This window comes from Aythya fuligula, chromosome 16, assembly GCF_009819795.1.
Source record: "Aythya fuligula isolate bAytFul2 chromosome 16, bAytFul2.pri, whole genome shotgun sequence".
Classification (NCBI taxonomy): Eukaryota; Metazoa; Chordata; class Aves; order Anseriformes; family Anatidae; genus Aythya; species Aythya fuligula.
This window is the reverse complement of record NC_045574.1, coordinates 7,665,248-7,687,966: the sequence shown is the minus strand read 5'-3', so window position 1 is coordinate 7,687,966 and position 22,719 is coordinate 7,665,248. Positions and strand designations below refer to the sequence as shown.

The 22,719-nt window shown below is 42.5% G+C and overlaps 1 long non-coding RNA gene across 1 annotated transcript in view; it reads left to right on the top strand.

Annotated features, from left to right (window-relative positions):
• The window catches only part of LOC116495698, a 148,110-nt gene extending 139,168 nt beyond the window's left edge, over positions 1 to 8,942 (top strand). The window contains exons 3-4 of the long non-coding RNA XR_004253965.1: positions 4,122 to 4,335; positions 8,775 to 8,942. This is a non-coding gene — a long non-coding RNA (uncharacterized LOC116495698). The remainder of the gene's footprint in view (positions 1 to 4,121; positions 4,336 to 8,774) is intronic.
• The last annotated feature ends 13,777 nt before the right edge of the window (positions 8,943 to 22,719 follow it).

Sequence of the window (22,719 nt, the reverse complement as noted above, 5' to 3'; positions counted from 1 at the left end):
TTTTTTTTTGAAGAGCCTTCAACATTAAAATGGGACTTCCAATTTCTAAAGGCTGACAGGGAATTAGTTTTGAGTCAGTCTTTGTGTGGTCATTTTTACTCTGCAATGAGCGTATTCTTGCACAGAATTACACTAAAAAAATTGTCAAGAGACATTGTCTTTTGTTTCCATGAGTTTGCAAATATTCCCAAGCAAATGTGATGTAAGCCAGCAAGACCCAGCTTTTATCCTCCCAAATAAAAGACCTTCCTGAACAACATAGACCCTCAGCTAACTTTGAGCTCCGGTGGCTGCCGGAGGGAGCGTGCTGCTGATCTCACGCTGCCAGCAGCCATAAGGCCCAAGCCTTTTGCCATGGCACTGACACGGTGCTGAGACAGCCTCTGCCTGAGCAGGCGTGCATTGCTGTGTGCCCAAAGCAACCAGGAACAGCACTGCTGTAACAGCAGCTAGAAGATTATACAATGTATGTGGCAAAATAATTCCTGTCTCAGTGCACCAGGAGCTCCTCCCCATGTAAACAAACTCTTGGTCACTTATGAAAGTTGGACTTTGCTTCTTAAATTATTTACGTCTTGTAAATTTAAGGTACCCTGAAAAAAATGGAGCAGAAAATAGATATTCAGGTACTTGGCACCATTTTCCAAAATTTCTGTTTGCATTCCCAGCAGCCTAAGCAGATAGATATATTATGAATCTGGCCTTTGATGCTCCACGCTACTGCAAAAAGTTCAAAGCAGACACACACTGAGGTCACTGTTGCATCTTGCTGCGAGTGTAATGTAGACATCTGGAGCACTGCTAGGTTGGCTCTCCCAGGCAATGGCAGCTGGCTGTGCAGTGGTGTCCTTCTGCCCAGGCAGAACAGTGTAGCTCTTGCAAGCTCAGTGCTGCTACAGCCAGGCTACCACAGCGACGTGGACAAGGGAAATTATGGCTGCAGCAGGGGGGCTCCATATAGTACTGGCATGGCATCACGTTTTGATGAGACTTTAGTAAAACTAAGTTTCCCAAATTCCTCTGATGAAGGACATTTTATGTGTTCAGTCGGTTTCATTGCCTAATTATGAACAGCAACTAAGACTTTCACACACATAGTTTGTAATTATTCACATTTTGCAAAATTCCCTTGCCTTGACTTCTCTATTACTACTAGTAGTGTAGTAGTAGTAGTAGTAGTAGTAAGGCATACTGCACATTTTATTATTTATCCAAGTTCCATAGACCAAGCCACGTCATCAAGCCTCACATCTTCAGCTGACAGCAAAATGGCCCAGACCTGAAGCAGCTGGCTTGATGCTGCTGTGATTGTGGCTCACATGTACCTTGACAGACTCCACAACATCTTAGGAAACTGAATTAAACTGGTAGTACACAGGCATGCAGCACATACCACCGAGGCTGATTCTGCAGATGGTCAGACCATGAGTGAGCTTGCCCACAGGAGCAGTCCAACCCAAGGACTCCCACTGATTGCAACACTGCAGTGAGATTATTTGCATACATGAATTTGTGCGTGTGGATATGTTCTTGTATTTATCAGTCCTGTAGTTCCTAGGTACCATCAACTTCCAGTGACCTTTCTGGGAGTTGGCGGCATTTAGGGCTGCATCGTATCCCGTGCATCTGTCCTAATTCAGCGACTCACTGAACTGCGCCAGTAAGACTCATGCAGATCTGTATGCGATTTACGGAATGGGGAACACGTTGAGTGCCTTTACGCGCCTCTAATCAGCGATTTAATTGTACTTTCAAAACACTGCTTTGAAAACTGTGCTCTCGGTGAAAAATAAAGCCAATGCTAATGTTTTTTTCCTCATGCTATTAGGTTGGGTCAGATTGGGAAACGCGTGTGCAGGCAGGCAGAGGCCGCCAGGCCGGCTGGCTTTGAGGCCTTGTTGGCGAGAGCTCAGCAGGGCCCTGTGCTGGGGCCTGGGCACCAATGTCCCACACAAAGAAAACAGTTCCTCGAGGAGATACCTTGAAGCCAAAGTAACTGAGCAGGGGTTCTGCGTTATGTTACTTCTTTTCTTGTTGGTGTCTGTACACTGCAGCCACAGTGGTGGGCAAACCACAGCGTGGCCTGATTGTCTGGGCAGACGGACGGAACAATGCCGGCCCCTTCTTCACGGGCTGCTTCTCCTGGAAAAGGCTTTCTGACTCGGCTGTGGGGTTTTGCAACAGTATGGAGTGAATATGTCCAAATGGGAAAGTCTCCAAATGGTGACTGGGACATTAGTACGAAGTATTATTAATAAATGAATTGACTTTGTTTTTATTAGCTAAATAAATAAACCTAGGCTCATATTGTTGGAGTGAAACTAAAACTGGGAGAGACAACATTAAGAACACAACTAGAATAAAAGCTGCCACACAGTAAATCAAAGAAAAAGAAAAGTACATGGCTATTAATGTTCTACTATAACATTCCTCACAAGCTCTCTGCAGTGTGGAGAACTGCAAGCCAACATTTTTCAACAGTCCCAAAGAATGCGAAATGTAAATGTTTAGAAGAGTGTTTTTCTTGCCAAGCTGAGAGCAATCATAAACATCAGCTTCTACTAGAAACATTTTAAAAAGATGCACTCCTTGCTGCCAGCTTTGGAGAGCAACACCATTTAAATTAGATTGGAGTGTCCTTGGATTCTTGACACTCCATTGCTACCTTTTATTTGCCAAAAATTGTTGGATCGATGTTATGTTTGAATTTAAAGTATGAACTGCAACTGTATTAAATATGTTGCTTAAATGTTATGTGGATAAGCAGTCAGTTAACCTGCCTTGGATTCATTTTGAGGAAGACACGGGTCAAAAGAAAACGTTGAGGGAAAAGAACCATTGTTTTAATTATTGTACTTATTTTCTGTGCCATTACAAATGTGCATGGTGTGTCAAGTGGCACTCACAGATTTGTTGAGGTGTAGTATTGCCATAGCTAATAATATCCTAAAAGCTAACCATGACTTACTCCTTACTGTAACCACTCTGCCTTTCAGCTGAGAGGTCTGTAAATATCATTAATAAAATTATCCAGTAAACCGCCATTGTAGATCTGTATTAGGTAATACTAAACTGCTGATCCTGACAGCATGTTATTTCTCCACAATAACATCCTCCTATAAATTGTCATCTGATAATCTTAGCCAAAATGTTAAAATACAGGAAAATTGAAATGCTTTGCGAACTAAAGCCAGTTTCAACTGATTGTTTTAGTTATATCACCCTCAGATTCCAAACAAATCAAATTATATAATTTTAGCATTTTCTAAAAAGTAAAACATTTTAGCTTTGGGATTCAAAGTTTCCATTTTAGTTTAGTGCTTAATTATATTTTTGGAAACCCTTAAAGCAAAATTAAATATTTGAATCAAACCATTTCCGTATGAACCAAAACATCTTTTTTGTCAGTGCTGCGAGTGAATCAAATTTAATATGTTTTTAGAAGAAAGAGCCGTCTCTGATCACAACCCAAAGCATCTCCTTATATAATCAGTGCTCATTTTGTTCACCTCCCTTATTTTGCACCATGAGAGCAGATGGACTTGGGTTCACCTGGTCATTTGTGGATCATAGTTATTCATCTTTGCACTTTTCATTTCAATAAAAGACTTTGAAATAATCTAGGAAAAATCTGTTCTTAGAGAAACTTTCCTGGTGTTATGTATAGCATGCCACTTCTTTGGAACAACTTTGTAAATTTGAAAGAGGATTTTCAAAGGCATAGAGAGCAGTTTGGAGCACCAGTCTCAGATAAACAGATTCTTAAAGAAGGATGACAAAGCTAATGCTACTTTGAAACTGTAGTACTGAAATAGTAATGGTGAAATCATGAGATTTCATTTTCAAAAACAGTAATATATTTTTAGTTCTTTTTTTTCTTCCTTTTTTAATTTGTATTTTGGGATGATCACATGCTACTTCTACAGGATGCTTCTGCAAGTGTGGCTGCTGGGACTGTCCAGCTGCTCTGTTCTCCTCCAGTAGTCCCGTCTGAGAACAGCTGAACTTGTGGGGCATATGATGAAAAGCAAGGAGAAAACACCTCGTCATTATAAGCAGATGTTTTGAATGAATGCAGAAGACTGAATTAATTTCCTCTTTTTCTCTCTTTGTTGCTACAGAAACAGTGATCTTTGGAGTTTACAACTGTTACCTGTGTCAAAGAAACAGAGACTAAAAATGAGTGTAAGAGCAGAGAATACCTGCAGCCATCGCAGGGTGGAAGGACATGAAAAAGATCCAACAGCAGCAAATAAGAAGATGTGAGCTATGCTATGCTCACAGTGGAATCATTAGGAATTTTGCCATGAGAACAGAACGGAGTTGTTCTTTCAGGTATGAAATGCACTGTAAATTACAAATATTGAGCTCACATTAAGAGGTAAAGACAGGAAGCTGTTTTCTTTCTAGGATGAGCCAAGAAGCTGCAATAGCTGGGTCTCTAAACTTGTGTATTCTAGCCAAGCCTTGGCAGAAGTCTTGCTTCCAGCATCCCTTGAGGGTATTTTTACTTCCCAGTAATATATATCATAGTTCTCCCATCCCTTTCTTGAGTTCTGGTGTCCTTCTGTCTCTTTTCCATCTGATCAAGAGCCTACATAGTAATCCAAAGTACACTGGAGTCAGTAGATGTCTTTGCACTGTCTTTAATAGGCTCTGAATCAGAACAGAGAGGTCATAGTTAGGTTTGTAATTCGTTTTGCAGATAAATTGGAACATTTTGCCATTGTTTTGATTTGAACCTCAGATAGTCCTAAAAATAGCAGAAATAGCACATACATAAAGCCAGGTTCATGCCAATGGAACAACCAGGAGAGTTTATGTATGCCATCCCAAGAGAAACGGGATCTTGGTGGCGGAACCAGGAAAGCAGTCTCAGAGTCCTCACTTCCCTCCTTGTGCTTTCACCATTTGATCACACAAACTCCCCCAGATTATCATAAAATTGTGCAAAGAGCAACATCCAGTAGAGACCAGCTCTGCCTGGCTCCTATGAGCCTGCCAAGGCTGTTGGGATAGCGAGGGAAGAGACACACAATTCATTTTAAGAAGGTTTTCCTCCCCTATTTTGTCGTTGTCTTTGTGGTGGTTTGTGAAATGCTGGGAAGGGACATTACAATGAACAGAAAATGTTCCAAGGAAACCAGCCTTCTCCATGCCGTTGCCCAACAAGCATCCAGCGTACCAACCGCGGAGCTTAGCATAGGAGTGTATGACACGACACACATGGGGACTGTGATTTCTGCTGGGATAAGGCCTGTCTGAATTCACAGCGCAGAGAAAGGGCAGAGAATTAGAGCCTGTCCCTGCCTGGTCAGGCTCTCCCTCACCTCCAATACAAATGCAGGTGCAAAATTATCAAGACTGTATTTTTTTGCATAATTTAAAGCTGTAAAATGGAAGCTGCCTTTGAGCATTTGGCTCTTCCTCTCTTGCAAGTTAGGGCCAGATGCAAAAGAAGACTTAAGCACCTACAACTCGGTAGGTTCCTCCCTGCTCAGGATAACATTTCTTCCAGTACCAGCAATTTTATGTCTAGACATGCCCAGAACTGCTGTGATCTGAGCAGCTTAGTACATAGTTCCCACCTAAAACCTGTTGGGATCCTGAAAGAAGTAAAGGAGCCTCCATTTTCTCAGGCCAGCCAAATCAAATGGAATGTTCTGAACAAGCCTCATACACACCAGCAGGACCAGTCCCCTTGTATGGTACAGTCATAACTACTTTCTTTTAAATTTGACCAGAGGGGAGTGGTGATATCTGGCTGAACAGTGCTTTTGACTGACAAACACAAGCAAAGTCAGAGACGTTCTTAGCTATTTTGTGTAAGGGTCCAGGCCTGCCCCGGTCTTGTGGGCATTGTCTAGGAGAATAAACATTCCCTTTGGGAATGAGATTGGAAATCTGAAAGTTTCCACCACAAAGAAGAAAGGAAAACACACACACACACACACACATGCCCCTTTCAAGGAAAACATAAATGTAGAGAATTAAAAATAATAATAATAACAAAAAAAAACTGAAGAAACCACAGTTATTTTGCTGGCTAATATCACGAAGACATGATAGTACTTGCAGCTTCCTGCTTGGACCTGGCTTGCTCCAAAGTTATTTTGTGTGTTAATCATGTGGTTTAGATGATGAAGATTAGGTCTGAGTAAGCTGTTTCAGATAAAAGGGGAAAAAGCAGCAACCAAACCTTCACCCAAAACTCCGACCTAAACTTTTCTAAGCTTTGAAAAGAAAAGAAAAAAGTATTCACTTTTCTTTATTATTCTTTTGTTTTGCAATTAAGATTTTATTTAAAGGTACAATTATTCATTAGCTACAGTTATTCATTCAAAGTTTTAAAAGTGCAGAATGTTGTAAGAAGGACTACTGTTATCAGTACAAACACAAAAGTACATTTCTTTCCCTTTTCCTGAACTGAGCTTTCTAATAGCACTTTTTTTTTTTTTTTTTTTTTTAATTCTTTTTACTGTTTCCAGTATAACCAACAGCATACTGTGTAAGTTTCTACACAGTTTTTTGTTTTCTATGCATCTTGGCCTGGAATGTTCAGTTACAGATTTCCCGATAAAGACTCCAGCTGACAGCTAGCAATTTGGCCAGTATTTCTCAAAAAAATAGGTATATAAAATCACGTTCTAAAACCAAACGGAAGTGTGTAAGGGGTCTGATTCTCAAAAAACAAGAATTGCTTGTTGCTCAGCAATTTTGAAAATTAAACTATGTTCTTTAGTGCTTTACTGTGTAATACTTTTAGATACCTATTTTTAAGCATTTGCCTCAATGGGTGGGATACTTTTGTGTTTGATTTGCACACATTTGGCATGTAGTGTGCAAAGGAAATACATACCTTCTCCATTTATGTGCTGGCTGGGCAACTCTTTGCATATGCGTAACAAGTCCAATATTTGCTTATGCAGACATTATATAAGTACAATTGTAACTGCTGGCCCAATCTTCCATTGCTTTTAAATTATGCAGACTGGGAGCCTGGCACTTCCAGATGTGCTAGACAGGGTTTTACACACCCTGTGGACTTGTTCTGAGTCCCATGGGTTTGGACACAGCTGTAAGGCGGTGGGGAATCGGGCTCTAGGATATTGTATGAGAACACTTCTATTTAGAAAATCAACCTTCTAGAAAATCAAGTCTCCTGCATTTCAGTCCACTATAAAGCACCAGCGTGCAGCAGAGCTGACTTGAAATGACCCATAATGGACTAGCCATGGGGCAGGGTACTGGTCAGGAGATACCGTAACATCAGGCATTTCACAACAGAGCTGGACCTTGATCCTTCCAAAGTTCAGGCAAATAAATGAGATGCTCAAATTAGGAGTCTAGCTCCTTCACTGCAGTCACTGTCAAGAGCCATATAGCTTTAAAAAGAGATTGAGTTTCTGAGACATTAAGGAAACAGGGATTCTAACAGTTAAGCACGATTAATCCAAGCCTTAGAGCCAAGAACATGCAAAAGTGAAGTGTCACAGAAGGACATAAGACTGTGGCAAGCGCTGTCTGGAGACTGCTATTCAGTCGTTTGATTTTTCTGCACATCTGCAATTACTGATTTCAAGTGGGATTGTTGGAGGGGATCTACTTTTCGTGACAGCTGCTGTTTGTGCAGCGGTTCAAACCCAACTGCAGTCAGGATATATTAAAAATGGAATGAGTAAGCTGCTCTAGAGAGTGACTTCCATCATTATAAACTAAAGAGGCTCGGATTAGCATTTGAACTTTTTGAATGCTTATTCTAATTAAACCACAGAATCTTCTGAGAGCTTCATCCATCACTAATTAAGACATGCAACCATTTATCTGTGGTTCATCCGTGCACTTAGCAGTTTGTGCTTTAGTGGGACTTAGCAGTGCAAAGTGTCTGCGCTGGGCTAAATGCCACTCAGAGGAACACATGGACTAATGAACTCTGCACTTTTATATTAACCGTCTTACCCCTTCCGTACTCGGGAATACTAGTGTGGCTTCAGATGTGGAGCTAAAACAAATAATCCACTTCAAAAATAAACTGCCCTAGGAAGTATCTTTGAGCTTTTTAATGTTGAATTAAATATAAAAATAAAAACACGTGAATGCAAATAACTCTTCCTGCAAAGAATGCAGCACAAACTTCCGAGTGTTTTGGTAGTACCTGAGAGCTGGGATATAAAACTGCCTGTAAACAACAGTGAATCTGTCTGGCAGCTCTGTTTTATTTCTCTCTCTTCTCCATCTCCCCCAGTACAAATTAATAAATATTGATGAGAAAGAGAAGCAATAAGACTTATCTATTAATTTCTCTCCTTTTATTTTCTGGACATGCTTAATTTAAAAGTGTGTTGGGGTTACCTTTAGTCATATATATGGCTGTTTGAGCCTTTTATTAGCCATGATTCATTCTGCATATCAGCACAAGGTGGTGATCATGCTTTCAGTCTGTATCTGTTCCATGATGCTCGGTTATCTGTCTGCCCCTGAGCTATCGGTAGGTATGGATTTGCATGTACACTGTTGTCCTATGACAATAGTATGCCAGGAATGACCGGTCTGGTATTACCTGGTCAGGTGAGGTTCCATTCAAATAATGTACATGCCACCAAAACAATTCAGATCAAAGGTCTGTCTTTCAACAGAATTAAAATGTACGGACTTCTAAAGCAATTTTAGCAGTTGGCTTTACAAATGAACTTATGTCAGCTGCTCTGTATGATGACTGACTAAATTACTTATATATCTAATCTTATCTAGCTATCTGTCTGTCTGTTTTTCAGCATTTCAGTACCCATCACCATATTATCTAGGCGCCACCATAAGATTAAGAAGCTCTGTAGTGACATTCTCAACATGATCTGCTCAGAGGTCATTAGCAGAGCCTTTCATACTGGCAAGGATCGGAGGAGAGCAAGGAAGTGCGCAGCAGAAGGAGAGAAAAAGGAAAAGAGGCGGTAAGCAGTTGGAGCCATTTTAGTTGTGCTCATCCTGTGTGGCTTGCTTAGCTAGTACTGAAATGTAAGAACCTCATGTCAGCTGTCTTTATTTTGATATGAGGACTATAGTACTTGTTGTTACACTGCTGTTACATCAGAAAATTATCTCACACGGCCTCCAGATTGCTGTCCCTGTGCTTTCTTCAGATGCTGTTTACCTGCTTGGTCTTCATGATTTCCGTATATTACTGCCTCAGAGCAGGATACGTCTCTCAAAAATTCCTAGTAGAGAGCAAGCACTGCATCTCAGAGAACCACCTTCTCCAAACTAATATATTAGCTAAGGTTTTATTTTTAGCTTAGCATGTGGATCCTACATACAGCTTGAACTTGGAGAAGGAAAAAAGGTGTTTTTTAATGTCCACAGAGTTACACAGGACCCATGGACTCAGGAGAGATAATTTTGTCCCATGAGACCCAGTCTTGCTTTCACTGAAGTCACCTGCTGTAGGCTCTCTGATTGCCATGGGCGCACACTGAGGACAGTCTGGGGCACTTGCATTTTGGAAGGGTGACACTGGCTCTACTGTGTGTGTTCACTGATGCAGTTTGTTGCTACCGTTTCAAGAAATACACTGGTAAGTGAAAAAATGGCCAAAGCTCTTTATTTCACTGCTGCAACTAGGAAGCCGGTTCAGTCCTGAGGAGGCCAATAGCAGTATGCTGATACACTCAAAAAAAACCCTCTGGGGGTCCTTTGTACCGCTTTTGGTACAAAAACATGGGGATTTACACTAGGGGATAAATAGGTGGTTCCAAAGCAAGAAGGAAAGAGCCAAAGTTGGAAGCTAACCACAATACGTGGGTGTAAGCGATTACCAAAGGCTTCCAGTAACTCTGCTATCATCAGAGACTGGCTTTATGGGTATGGCCTCAAGAAGTTTCCCTCCACTTAATTAAAGAGGCAGATAAGTATCTAGGTGGAGTGTGCAGATAGGTTCTGAATGAGTTATCCACTAAGGCTGGTTCACTGCACCTATTGTTAAAGCCAAAATATAATATCAGATTAATGCATTATATTTGCCTATTATAGCACTATGTCATCATTATATGACATGTTATAATTAAAGCCCTGCGTTAGAAACAAAACTATTTGGCTTGGGATAAGTTGCCTTTATGACTTCTGTGGTTATGATTTCCTCCTTTTCTTAACCCCTTAAAACTGCATAATATAGCTATTTGTAACTGTATAAAGAAAGTTTCTAGTTTCAGATTCTAATCTCAGGTAATTCAATGTAAATAAAGTCAAAATCTGGCAGATAGGCTTTTCCTGTGTCTGAGTATTTGCTAATAGAGGGAAATGCCACGCTGCCCGGGTTGAAGGAGTCACAAAGATGGGCATTAGATTAAATACGCGCACACACAACTCGCCATCTAGCCCTCGTAGTCTGTCCACATCAGTTCCTGATTATGTACAATTCCCCATTACTTTTTAGGAGAAGAAGCCACTCAGCATGCTTTTACTCTTCTTTTTCCTTCCTGGAACTACAGGAGGTAAAAATTGGTTATTAGACTGGTTTCTGGACCTAGCTCTCAGGAAACCATTCTCACGAATGCAAATCTGCAGAATGGGTGTGTGATTGCATGCCTAACTCAGAGATACGATTTAAGATTACAGTTTGGGTAACTGACTATGTTAATGTGTTTAATTAGTGATTTGCATATGCAAGCTTTTAAATTTCAGTAGTTGGTGATTCATGCATTTAAGTGCCAACCTTAGTCTTGCTGTCAGGTTTAGGTAGACAGTGTGCCAGCAGTACCCCCTATCTCCCACATCAAGTGCACAGGGCAAGTATTGTCACCACTCAAAAGGTAATTTCCTGAAAATAGTCAGGCCTAGTCTATTTGAGAAGCAAACGTGCTGTGGGGTTATGAATTTTCCTGCTGTTGTTTGGTAGCAGCTTTTATTATTTAATATTTTGCAATACCCTTATATAAATCTAATTGATGTCTTTTATATTAGTAACCAAACTTTGCATTTGTTTAGTTTGGAGATGACCACCTTAATAAAGGTTAATTATGAGAAGACGATTGCCAATAGCTAGGGGTGATATCCCACTGTCTTAGTCAATCGGTGAGAGTTTATTCTGTTGCTGCAACGCTGTTAACTCAATAGTTTGCTTCCTAATTCGTGGGTGACCTTTCGCCTAGACTTGGACAGAGCTGGGTTTGGCCTTGGTAACTTGCTTGTGCAGTTTTAGGCTTTGAGCATGCCAAGCACTGTTTTGTTATTTCTGTTTCACATACATCTTGGAAATGCATGTTCGCTTCACGCAGGAAGGCCCCAGGTATAAATGCCAGATTTCTCAGGTCATCAGTCTGGGATATACATGGAATTTGGATTTATAAAGCTTGCTGGAGACACATTTTTAGCATTTCATCTAAAATAAGAACATTCCTAAAGCGAAAAGTAAATAATGTAAAAATAATAATATGCAACAAGGTGATTTTGTTTTGCACAGAAAAGTTATTTCGTCAGCTTTTGCTGTTGGACCCGGCTCAAGATGGGCCTGTCTTCCCTGCACAGCTGCTTGCTCACACGGGTAAGTCACTAAACTTGATCCCACTGTGACTGCTCCTGTTTGCACGGAAAGGAAGCTCTGAAGGGATGACTCAGAGGGCAAAACGGGATGGAATGGGCCACACATGGGCATTCCAGAGGAGTGTGTTCTCCTCAGTGCTGATTAATTTTCTGCTCTGCAAAATACTTAACAATACAAAACACTGGTAATTTCTTCATTCTTTAAACATTTCCATCAGTCTCTTAAAGGTGCTTTTATGAAGTCCATTCTGTCCTTTTCCATGTTGATTGATGAGTCAGACCTAATTACATCAACAATTTATTATCATGACATGTTGTCCCTGAGTAGCATGTTATTACATACTTAGTAAAACTGCAGACATACCCACCAATATCAGGAATTACATACTGTCAAGGGGAAGGGAGTTTGAAAGGAAAATGCTGAGGAGCCAGAGAAATTCTGTGAACACAGAGCTCGGGTTCCAGGAGAGGAAAAGGAAGATAGTACCCAACTTTAGGATCATTTCAAATACCTTAAAAAGCATGAGGCATGATGAAAATATGGCCCCTGCAGAGGATTTCATCATGAGGGATAGGCTTCTGTACTCTACGAGTCAGAAAAATTACTTTCTAATAGCATCTGCCTATTTTACATACATAATGAGCCAAATTCGGTGTGGTCATGCTGCTGCCTGGAGAGTGTTTGGAGTCAGGGACAATTGTGCTTCCAGTCATTTTCACCAGAAGACTGTCCTAAAGAGTGTACACTATAAAAATAACTGAAGGCTTTCCCTGGTGAACTCATTTTCATTTTTAGCATTTAATACAGACTAAGTAATTGATACGTGGCGTTATTGATGTCTCTTATCTCGTATTTCACACTTCTTTAAACAAATAACACCTGAAACATCCACCTCTGTTCTCTCACATCCAGGAAGTGTCTTTCTTTCTGCGGAATAAAGAAGTGAAGCGTTGAAGGGTGAGGTAGCTTGTCGAAAAAAGCAAGTTTGAAACAATGCCAGAGACAGGACTATACTTTCTTTTTTCCAGACTCAGTAGGCCATCATTCCTGCCTAGTTATATGGGGCAGAGCAGCGGAGGCTGAAAAGCAGCTACCTGGGTATAACATGAAGCACAGGACCAGTGCAGCGTGCCCCTGTACCACACCAGGGTCCCCCAGCTTGCTTGGCTGTGTAGTGAGACCAAAACCCTCCGGAGATCCCAAGCTAATGCTCAGTCCCTGCGGGGAGGCTGGACGAGGACTCAAATTAGCTCAGAGTGTAAGTTCTGTGAAGTGCTTATTTGGAGCTCACTTTTACCCCTTTCCTCCCCTCAAGACATTGTGGCAACTCTCAGAGGGAAGAACCTCACACTGCATTTATAATGCTGGTAGCAATGGGCTTTTCTGTCCTAAATTTGTGCACAAGTGATTTGGTTACAAACAACTGTGGATGTTGACGAGCTGTGGATGCAGGAGGCAGAGTCAGTCAGAGTTACCAGGACATGAGAGTAAAAGGCAGCATTCCTCCCAGGCGAGTTTTATGCAGTATTAAATGTATTTGACGTGGATAATTAATTTTGCCATTTTTCCACTTCCTACCCAAGTGCCAATGAGAAACCCTTCTCAGCATAAAGCCTGTTTTGAAGCAAGGGATGCAACGGCCTGAAACGCCTGAAACGCTGGTGTCTGAAATCCTTGTTTTACACCAGCAGAGCCTAAGTGCTAAATGGTGAGAATAAGGAAGGAATATGGGGCTGCTGGGAGGTGGTCCTCACCCTCCTCTTCTCTGACTGCACATGAGGATGAAGCCAGCTTCTGCCACAGATCCACAGGCAGAAGCACTTCCTGCAAAGATATCTTTTCCTTGAGGAAGAAAACCAACCCTGTAATTTCTGGACATTGGAGTAAGCAAAATAACCCTCCAAATGGGAGCAGCCTGCAAAGAACAGAACAGTGTTTGCCTCGGTGTGCAGAAACCAGGAATTAATAAGCCCAAGAGGTCTATATTGCCATCTTCCTTATAGGAATCTGTTGATCAGGAGATTAGGAAGGCACTACCCTGAGAGCGCAGCTACTACCTTGATTAGCAGTTTCACAGTCTCGTAAAAGGCACCTCGTTTTGCTCTCCCATGTAGGTGGAGCTTTGTTGGCAGGTGGAGCATAGGAAAGGATTGCCAGTATTTTTTTTCCCACCTCTAATCCTGCACTGAATGCCTAAGAGGAGCTATTGCAGAGGAGGGGTTCTGCCGAGGGCTGCCAGCTGCGTCCCCCTGCTCCGTGGGCTCCCTGAGATGCAGTCGCTGCTGGAGGAGGGGACACAGACACGTTACGGGGCATTTGTCCCTGAGCTGCCCTGTGCTGGAGAATGCTGCCCTGCTCCTGCCTGTCTCGGGATGGCTGGGTACCAACCTGCTGCTACCCTCTGCTACCCCTGGTTAAAGCAGGATTTTGCCTTTTTTTTTTCTCTCTCTTTTTTTTTTTTTTTAAGAGAAACCTTGTAGTTTTACCTGTCACAGTAAACTGGCTCTAATGCCAGTAAAGCACGCCTAATTGGCAGGATTTAGAGACTGATCATTTCAATTTATGCCCAGAACAGGTAGGGCAGCAAAGAAAGCCTCTCCCACCCAACCCCACCCCTTCTCACCAAAGTGCCTCAACCCTGCCCTGAAGGGACCACCTGGAGGGCTGAGAAGGGAGTTCCCTCCCTGCGCGCAATAAAAAGGCACAGTCCTACAGTAAATACCAGGGTAAGCTTATGGCTGTTTAATAGTTAGTGTACCTCTGGTAATAAAGCTCTGGCAGGGCTCGTGCAGAAGAGCACCTGCTAGTGAATTAATGCAAAAGCAGGAGCCATTGGATAAGTCTTTGCCTTCAAAAACTTGGCAAAACCCAGCAGAGGAGAATTTTCACTTCATGTTACCGTGAGGTCAGTGAGAAAATAGTTCAGTGCCCCTAGTGTGTCTGTTGGAAACAGTTCCCATCACTGCCACAGCCTGCAATAGCCTTCCCAGAACCAGGCGCTGGTTGGTCTCACTTCCTTCTTTTAAAGCCTCTTTGCCCCATGGAGATCTGCCTTTTAGTCCTTTTTGCCAAACCCTTTCTAATCTGCCAGCCTCACTTGTGAACTGTATCCCCTGCAACCAGGCACAGGATTGTATTGCAACAGGTTTGTTTGCATCATGCTCACCCATTCCAGGTGCCTCATCCTCCGCAAGCCAAAATCCACAGGAGCTAATTCTGGAGAAAGGCACAGCTGACCCATATTTGGTACAGAAAGAGGAAGAGAAGTACCAAGGAGTAGTGGTTTTCCCCTGTAAAGTGGGAGTATCTGTTCATCTAAATAAAATGCTATGAAAAGAAAAAACAAACAGCAAAGCCCAGTGCAACCACCGTGTCGCTCTGAGCCTTCAGCAGACCCGTCTTATGCAATTGCAGAACTAAAATAAAAATAACATTTTCCAGTAGCCATTAGTGGCACTCAGATTGCCCAATGCAGGAATCATTGCTTTTCTCAGCGTCTGCTTTATCAGTTGCCTTCCAGCCCGTAGAAGTCCCTGGTTCTTGGCAGCGGCTCCTGCTGATGTGGAGTGGGTTGTTGCCTAAGAGTGCTTTGATCACCAGCCAGGTACTAACACCATGCGTTGGAGCAGTGGCTTGCCAGCCCCGGCCAGCAGACACACTGAATGGGCTCCTTCAGCACAGGAGGAGGAAACCAGGATTCATTTTGGCCCATCTGGGTGCATCTCATGCAGCATCTTTTGAACACCCAGAGTTTCTGCCATATTTTCTGTGCCAGCGGCACAGCTGCATCACAGCAGTGATCCAGAGGCCAGGTAGCTATCCGTGCCTCGGACTGGAATGGTGTGTTTCAGCAGAGCACTTAGCACATCCAGAACTTGCAAGCTGGTGTTCAGCTTTGTTTTGCTTCTGCTCAAGTGCTTTGTTACACTGGGACCCACTGGTAGCTGTTAGAGCACAGGCAGTGTCACACTAGTCAGATTTTCCTTCTGTCCTGAGGAGTACAAAAATGCTGAAGCCACCATCATCACCTTTTGTATGGGAGGGGACAGCCAGATCAGACCATGTGCCTGGGTAGCTCTGTAGAAAATTTCCTAGGGCATGTGGTGCAAAACAGAGGATGGCACAAAAATCTTCCCAGAGACACAGTGATCTCAGATCCATGTATATACAGATCCATGTAAATGCATCCATGTAAATACCGATCTGTGCATTTATCATTACTCATGGGAGTAATAACAGTTCCACTGAAATCACTGCAGCTACATGTATAAAATGAAGCACATATGTAAGATCAGGATCTAAATATATAATAGGCAAATATACCTGCAGCTATGGCAACTGCACGTTAGAGATGCACATATGTGCACACAGTTCCTAGTACATTTAGGGGCTAACTATCTAAAGATATATGATAAACTGGTGAGAGGACCAGGACCAGAAACTGTGTCCTTCCATTCTCATACTTTCGTTAAAGCTCGGTATTTATGCCTTGCTGCTTCATTTCTGTCAGAGTTCTGCACTCATTAACTCTGCAGCTATATAATTTGCTTTGAAAGTGTTTAAGGACACTGCGAACCCCATAGCTAAAGTCCTGCATGAAGGCCTTCTGCCTCCCCTCCTCGTCCTTCAGATCTGGGGACTCAACACAGCAGTCGGAGCTGTTCTTAACTTGGAGCAGAACAATGTTTTCTGCCACCATGAGTGGGCATCAGGAACACATCAGCGAAACCACAGTGCTGCTTGGAAGTTATCTGTCTTCATTGAGCTGGTGTAAAAGCCAGCTTGCATGCAGAAGTTAGGCATAAGTGGCTATGGTCCAGCTTACATTCCTGTAAGCAATCAAACTCCTTGATGATTACTCCTTTTTTTTTTTTTTTTGTGTAGTTCTACTCATCTCATTGTGTCAAGTTATCCCACAGATTTTGTTCTGCTTCTTGTACGTTTAAACATTAGACACACTTAAGTATCTCGATGAATTACATTCTAGGTTCCCTTTCTGTCCTTTTGTATTTCAGAAAACAATAGAGGCAGAATCCATGTCCTCCCTGTTCCCTGGAAGACACCTAGACTCGGAGAAATGTGGCGAATCACAGTCAGAAACATCCACCCCCGAGTTATTGTCTAGATGACAGAGGCTGGGGAAATTAGCAAAACAATGTTTCTGCTAGCTAGCCACCAGTGCTCTCTCCTTCTGCTTCTCAAACCGGCTCCAGGCACTTTCTCTTGTTCTTGTGATTCCCTTCCTGAATTACTTCAGCCAAGTAATTGTTTCATCATGTTGCACAGAAATATTTTCCCATCGTGTCACCGTGACATTCGTTTCTAAAAGCAAAGCCTCTCTGCTCACTTACACAAAATATAAATCAAGCTCACAAAACTTTTGTGGACCTGGATCACAGGTGAGCTAATGTAGGAGGGGAACGCAGTCAGTGGATGAGGCATTAGAGGGATTTTTGCATTGTTTGAAGGAGACTGATTCCTGTTACTGTAATTTCTAGACAACATCAATGAGCTACCTACCACAGGCTTAATGAAGTGCTGTTGCAATGGACTAGCAAACGCAAGGTATTTATAGAAAACAAACCAGCTGTTGCACTTCTTTTATGTGGGGATAGGGACCATAAGCTTTCGTAGCCTCTATCAAAAACTCAGCTCCTTACTCTGCCTGGCATGCTGTTCAAGCCCATCAAAACGAGGTCTGCTGACAAAGCCAGCGCTTCTGTTGTATGCTGTAGGGAGGGAATGCGTGAGTTCTGAGATGATTTATTATTCTGCAAATTTTATGAAATTGTGAGCCCTAACTAAAGCCTCTGATTTAAGTACCCTGGAGTCTGAGAAAGTGCTTTGATAGCTACGTAATGTGTGATACAGAGGCAGGAGCAGATGGGACAGGGAAAGGCAAAAAAATGATGTAGATCAAAGCCTTCCTTAGACTGTAATTAGCTAGAAAATATTATTGGAATTAAATACCCCAAATTTGTGGTGGCTTCAAAACAAATGAGGGTTAAATTTGGCTCTGCTCTGTGAAAACTGTGACAACCAGTCAGAAGGTTTGGAACCAAATGTGTCCCTCTGGTAAACACAAATCAGTTAGTTTCAGCAACTATTAACCCATTTATCCGAGTTGGGAATTCCAGCCCTATTGTTTTTCACACCCATCCAGATCTAACCACCAACATTTGTAGGAGGGGTAGAAAGCCCTTTATTCAAAACAGAACAGTCAAACAATTTAGCAGGTACGAAAACAATCACAAAGGGATTTTAGTTCCCAGTAGATAGAACTACCCAAATCAGAATCGGAGCTGTGCTGAACTTGAGAGCTCTTCTTTACTGAGGCTCAGGACTCAAATCCCACAGCGGTTGTGCTCCCGGCTGCTGAGCTGCAGGGTCTGGTATCACTGCAAAGAGAAACTGTCTTGGGATTTCACGTAGTTTTGCATCAGGCTTACACTGCATCATTCATCTCACATGGTCCTGATGTCAGTGCGCGGCTATTTCCAGGTGCTTACATATTCCACATGGTTTGGGCTGCTCAGCTGCCCAGGCTGGGTCAAAGCAGGCCTCAATTCACATGATAGAATCAGAAACCTTCGAAAATCACGGGATATTACCCAAGTTTACAGCTTGTACAAAGTTTAGCTTTCTGCTGAAAGGATTGAACTTTCAGAATATGTTTTGGATCCCAGCAAATAGTTAAGTAGAACTCCATTCTTTTAATCATTTCACTAGTCTGTTCAGGGTGCATCGCCCAAAAGAAGAGCCAATTCCCTCATGTATTTAATGTATAGATAGTGCCACTTGGTTCTACTTTTACTTTACTGAGTAGTTAAAAACAGAACAGAATTGTTTCCGTGGGAGTAGTTCATTATATGCCTAGTTTCGTTTAGATTTCTTGATTGTACTACGATCCTTGCAACATACATGCATAGGTTTACATTTTTCTTAACACTTCACATTAACATATGAGTTTTGCCCTAAAATTCTGACTACTAAGCATGTGCACAGAGATAAACATGCCAAAAAAAAAAAAAAAAGGCTAACCTGGAGGAGAGCTTTTTTTTTTTTTTTTTTTTTCCTTAGTTCTTAGTAGGAAAAAGAGAAGTGGATTCATCATTACCCCATCCACCACATGATCATCTCTAACCAGAACAAACCGAATGCAAAACCCTGCTGGTCTAGTTCGGTGGTGGTTTAGTTTGTGTTGCTCAGAATAACAGGAAAATGCAAGACAATACTTATTGTATCTTAAGTGATACCATTATAAATGACAAAAGAAGATGTGTAATTTGGCCTCATATACATTTTTGTCTTTATTAAAGCAGATACTAAGTTGCATTGACTTTTATTCTTGTCACAGCTAAGGAAACATTGCTTGAAAACTACCTAGTACGAGAGTAACTTCATATTTTCATACACATCCACATTAATAACAGTTGGTCTAGTGAGGAAATTGTAAAGGTAAACACAAATCCACGAAGATTTTTTTCAGGTTGTAATTTTGATAGAAGAAGGCTATGGCAAGAATGAGGAAAAAAACAAAATGTGATCGAGTCTCCCAGCCCAGTAACCCGTTGGTGCAATTTGGGTGATTGTATTGGATAGAAGATAAACAATTAGTATAGAAACAAGTGTAAATTTTCCTGCATCTTCCAAGAGTCAATAAGGGAAGGCAGCGGGCAAAGTGTCAGAGCAACACCACACAATGCCAGAGCTGTATGGGGCTATACATGCTTTGGACAGATAAGCAGAGGCTAGCAATTGCTATTAATAGACGGAAAACCCGCTAACAAAATAATACTTATGTTTTTTAAATATTTTGGCTTAAAATTGTACATATGATTCCTTTTGCAGAACTAAGCACAACTGAATTTGAACGTTAGCAAATGATGAAATGGTGCTAGGTGCTTTGGACACCAGTGCTAGGGATGTGGTCTTACAGACTTATTTCTAAATAGGAAGAAACTCTGTTATTTTGGTAGTAACAAGAAAGATCTGTACGAATCAGCCGGTGTAGCATTCAATTTGAAAGGGGAAAAACAACCCCGAACCAAATGATGTTTATAAACTTCCATAAAATTCAAAACAGACTCATGGCGTAAAGGCCATAACTCCTCGGCGTGGTTTACCTGCAGGTAGCCTGCAAAGTCCTACCGCAAATTGCCCTGAGTCACTTTAGGAAGAGAAGCTAAAGAAACCTTGTGAGAAGACAACTGAGATGCACCACGTACTGCTTTCAGTCAACCAAATCTTGCTTGTAATGGGAAGCTATATCAATATTTGGAGCCGAGCCCCTGTTCAGACAGGGATTTTCCAATGTCCCCACCCCCACCCCTGTAATTAGAAAAAATATTTGGACTCTTTTGTCTGCTTTAGTACTAGAATTAGTGCTCAGATTCATTTCCAAGCTACTTTTTCCCAAACTGTTTCCAAACTTTTTTTTTTTTTCCTAGGAAATGTTTTAATTCCAGGGGCTTTTTCATATGCTTGTTTATAAAGTAGGGTATTTCATGACCTCTATGCATTTAATCATGCTAGAAAGCTCCTAAAATGTAAGTTCTGTAGCTGACAGAAGATTAAGAAGGAGTCAGGAATTCTCTGACTCTTCCAGGTTCCTTCTGAGACTAGTGTAAAATCAATGCATTTGTGCTCTCAGTTTTCCTCTCTGTAACTGCGTCCTTTTGACAAAAACTCATCGCTGCACAAGTTTCCTCCTGAATGAGAGATCTTTAATACAAATGAAGAGATACATGGCAATACAGCAGGAATTTAAACATTCTTTAAATTGCAGCAGCGCTGCCCTGACTCTCCTGGAGCAGGCAGAGTTTAAGGACGGGGATTAGCTCATTCGTGCCTGACAGAGCTCTATCTCCAAAACTGGACTATTATTTAAACAAATATAAATACCTTTAGTACATCTTATCTTTCAATCTACCCTGCCTCCCAGCCCTCATAAACTGAACTTTTGTTGGAAGCTTTGTCATTTATAAAGAAAGAAAGAAATGTATCTGAGGACATCTTCAGTCCTGCAGCAATTCTGCCCTCAGCAGCACTCAGCTCCGACTGGGAACGCAGCTTGTGAGTTTGGGTAACATTACATGGCCTACAGCACAACAAGAAAATAGGATCTAACGATGTGGATAAGTTTCGTAACTAGAAGAATAGTAGAATAAACAGCCACAGGAGGCTGGAGAAATCAGCGTCACGAGGGACAGTCAAGACAAGATCTAACGTCTATCCTGCCTGCAAGAACTTGAATCAAGCCGGTGCAGGAGCTAGCTCACCCGAGAAAATCTATTCTTAGGGTCTCATAAAACCAGCTGAACTGTGCTGTACAAATTAAAACAGCAGAAATCTGTAACAGGTCTAACACTTTGTGCTTACAGTGCCCAACTCCTAGCAGGAGCTGCGGAGGCACTGCGGGAGCAGGGGACGCACAACAAATTTCAGGAAGAGCGCCGGGATTTTGCCCCGCCAGAGGAAGATATGATCTTAAGTGTCAAAAATGCACAACAGTTCTTTCAGTAGAAAACATGCTTTGCTTTGAGAAACATTAGAAATAAACAACAAACTCAATATTTGTCCTGAAATCTGCTGCTTTTTGCATTGGAATGTATAGCAGCCAATTCCAATGCATTGGCTCGATCCAGAAAAGTCCTTCTGTATTCAGCTGTCCAACAGCACAGACAGTTAAGAAGTTTCTGTTTGGAGGCACTCGACTTAAAAACTTAGTGCTTAAATTTGGCCTGACAGGAAAATGGAAAATGCTGAGTAAGAGCTGATCATTTTCTCAACTCCCTGCGCGTAACCAGCTCGGGACTGTTAGCTGCTCGCAGAGCTGCATACGGCAGCGAGCAGCGGGGGCTCAGGAGCCGTGCTGAGCCTGGCTCCTTCCATCAGAGGCAGAGCCCCAGCTCCCCTGGGAACAGAGGTGTAGCCCAGCACCAGCATCCTCCTTCTCTGCCCCCCAGCTTATCTGCCACTGTTCCCCAAGCACAGAAGCACAGAAACAAACACCTCTCAACAGAGAAACTCCATCTACAGGTTTTTCGGAAAATGCCTCAAGAGAAAGGATAAGGGAGCTGTTCGTGTGCCTCTCACCTGGCCGGCTGCAGGAGAGCTTCCTGAGCAGTGACCGAGTTACCAGCATCCAACAGACATGCTACTTTCTGATGTTTGTTCCTGTAAACTACAAACATAAGAAAGGCTGAATCATAGCTTAGAGAACAGAAACTCCTTAAGGAAAAAATAAATAAATTAATTAAAGCTTCCTCCCTTACTTTTTCTTCCTCCCTCCCACTTCAGAGTCGGAGTTACTTTGCCAAGGACCGGCCCCGGTTTGGACAGCACACCTCGCTCTACACGTTGGGAACAGCAAGAAGTGCAAAACCCGAAAACGCCAAACAACCACCTCCTCCCCACACAATACCCAAGCGGCAGCTAAAGCAAGTGATTAGAGGAAATAAAATGAGGCAACGAGAACTGGCTGAAGCTTCCAGCCCTGCTCTTTGCTGGCTTTCTCTTGGGGTTTTTGTTTTTGTTTTTCTCTGAGTCACAGAGAAAGTGAAAAGACCAACAGAAATCCTGCTCCCTGATCACAGCACCGAGCCAGATGCAGCTAGAGTTTCAGCGCTGCCTTTAAGCTAGCTTCAAACGTGCCTTCCAAATAAAACAAGCTACTTTTTTTAACCTAGTCATAAAGTTTATTAAAATTGTTCATTAATGCTTCAAACGTAGCAAGAATGCATAGATCCCAAAATATACATATGTATTTTCTTATAGAAATAGATTATTCTTTATAATAAAAAAAAAAAAAACAAACGTAGGAACATCTTTAACAGATTACTCAATCCATGACTGACAGTTACACGAGATTGCATCATGTACGCAGCATTCCCAGCCATGCTTCAAGGATTGCATCACTTCGCCCTGCTCTCCTCTCGCTGTGTTAAATACCCCCAGCGCCCAGCAGCCCGCAGAGCCCCGCGGCCGCCGGCCCCCGACCCCCGACCCCCGGCGCGAACCCCGCGCCCAGGCGGCCTCGCCGGGCCCCTCCGCCGACGCGTAAATAAAGAGCAAACCGAGCAGAAAACCCCGCCGAGCCCGGGGGGAGCCCCGGGGGCACGCTGCGGGCCCCCAGCCCCGGGCTCCCCCGGCATATGGGGGGGGGGGGGGGGCGCAGCGGGGAG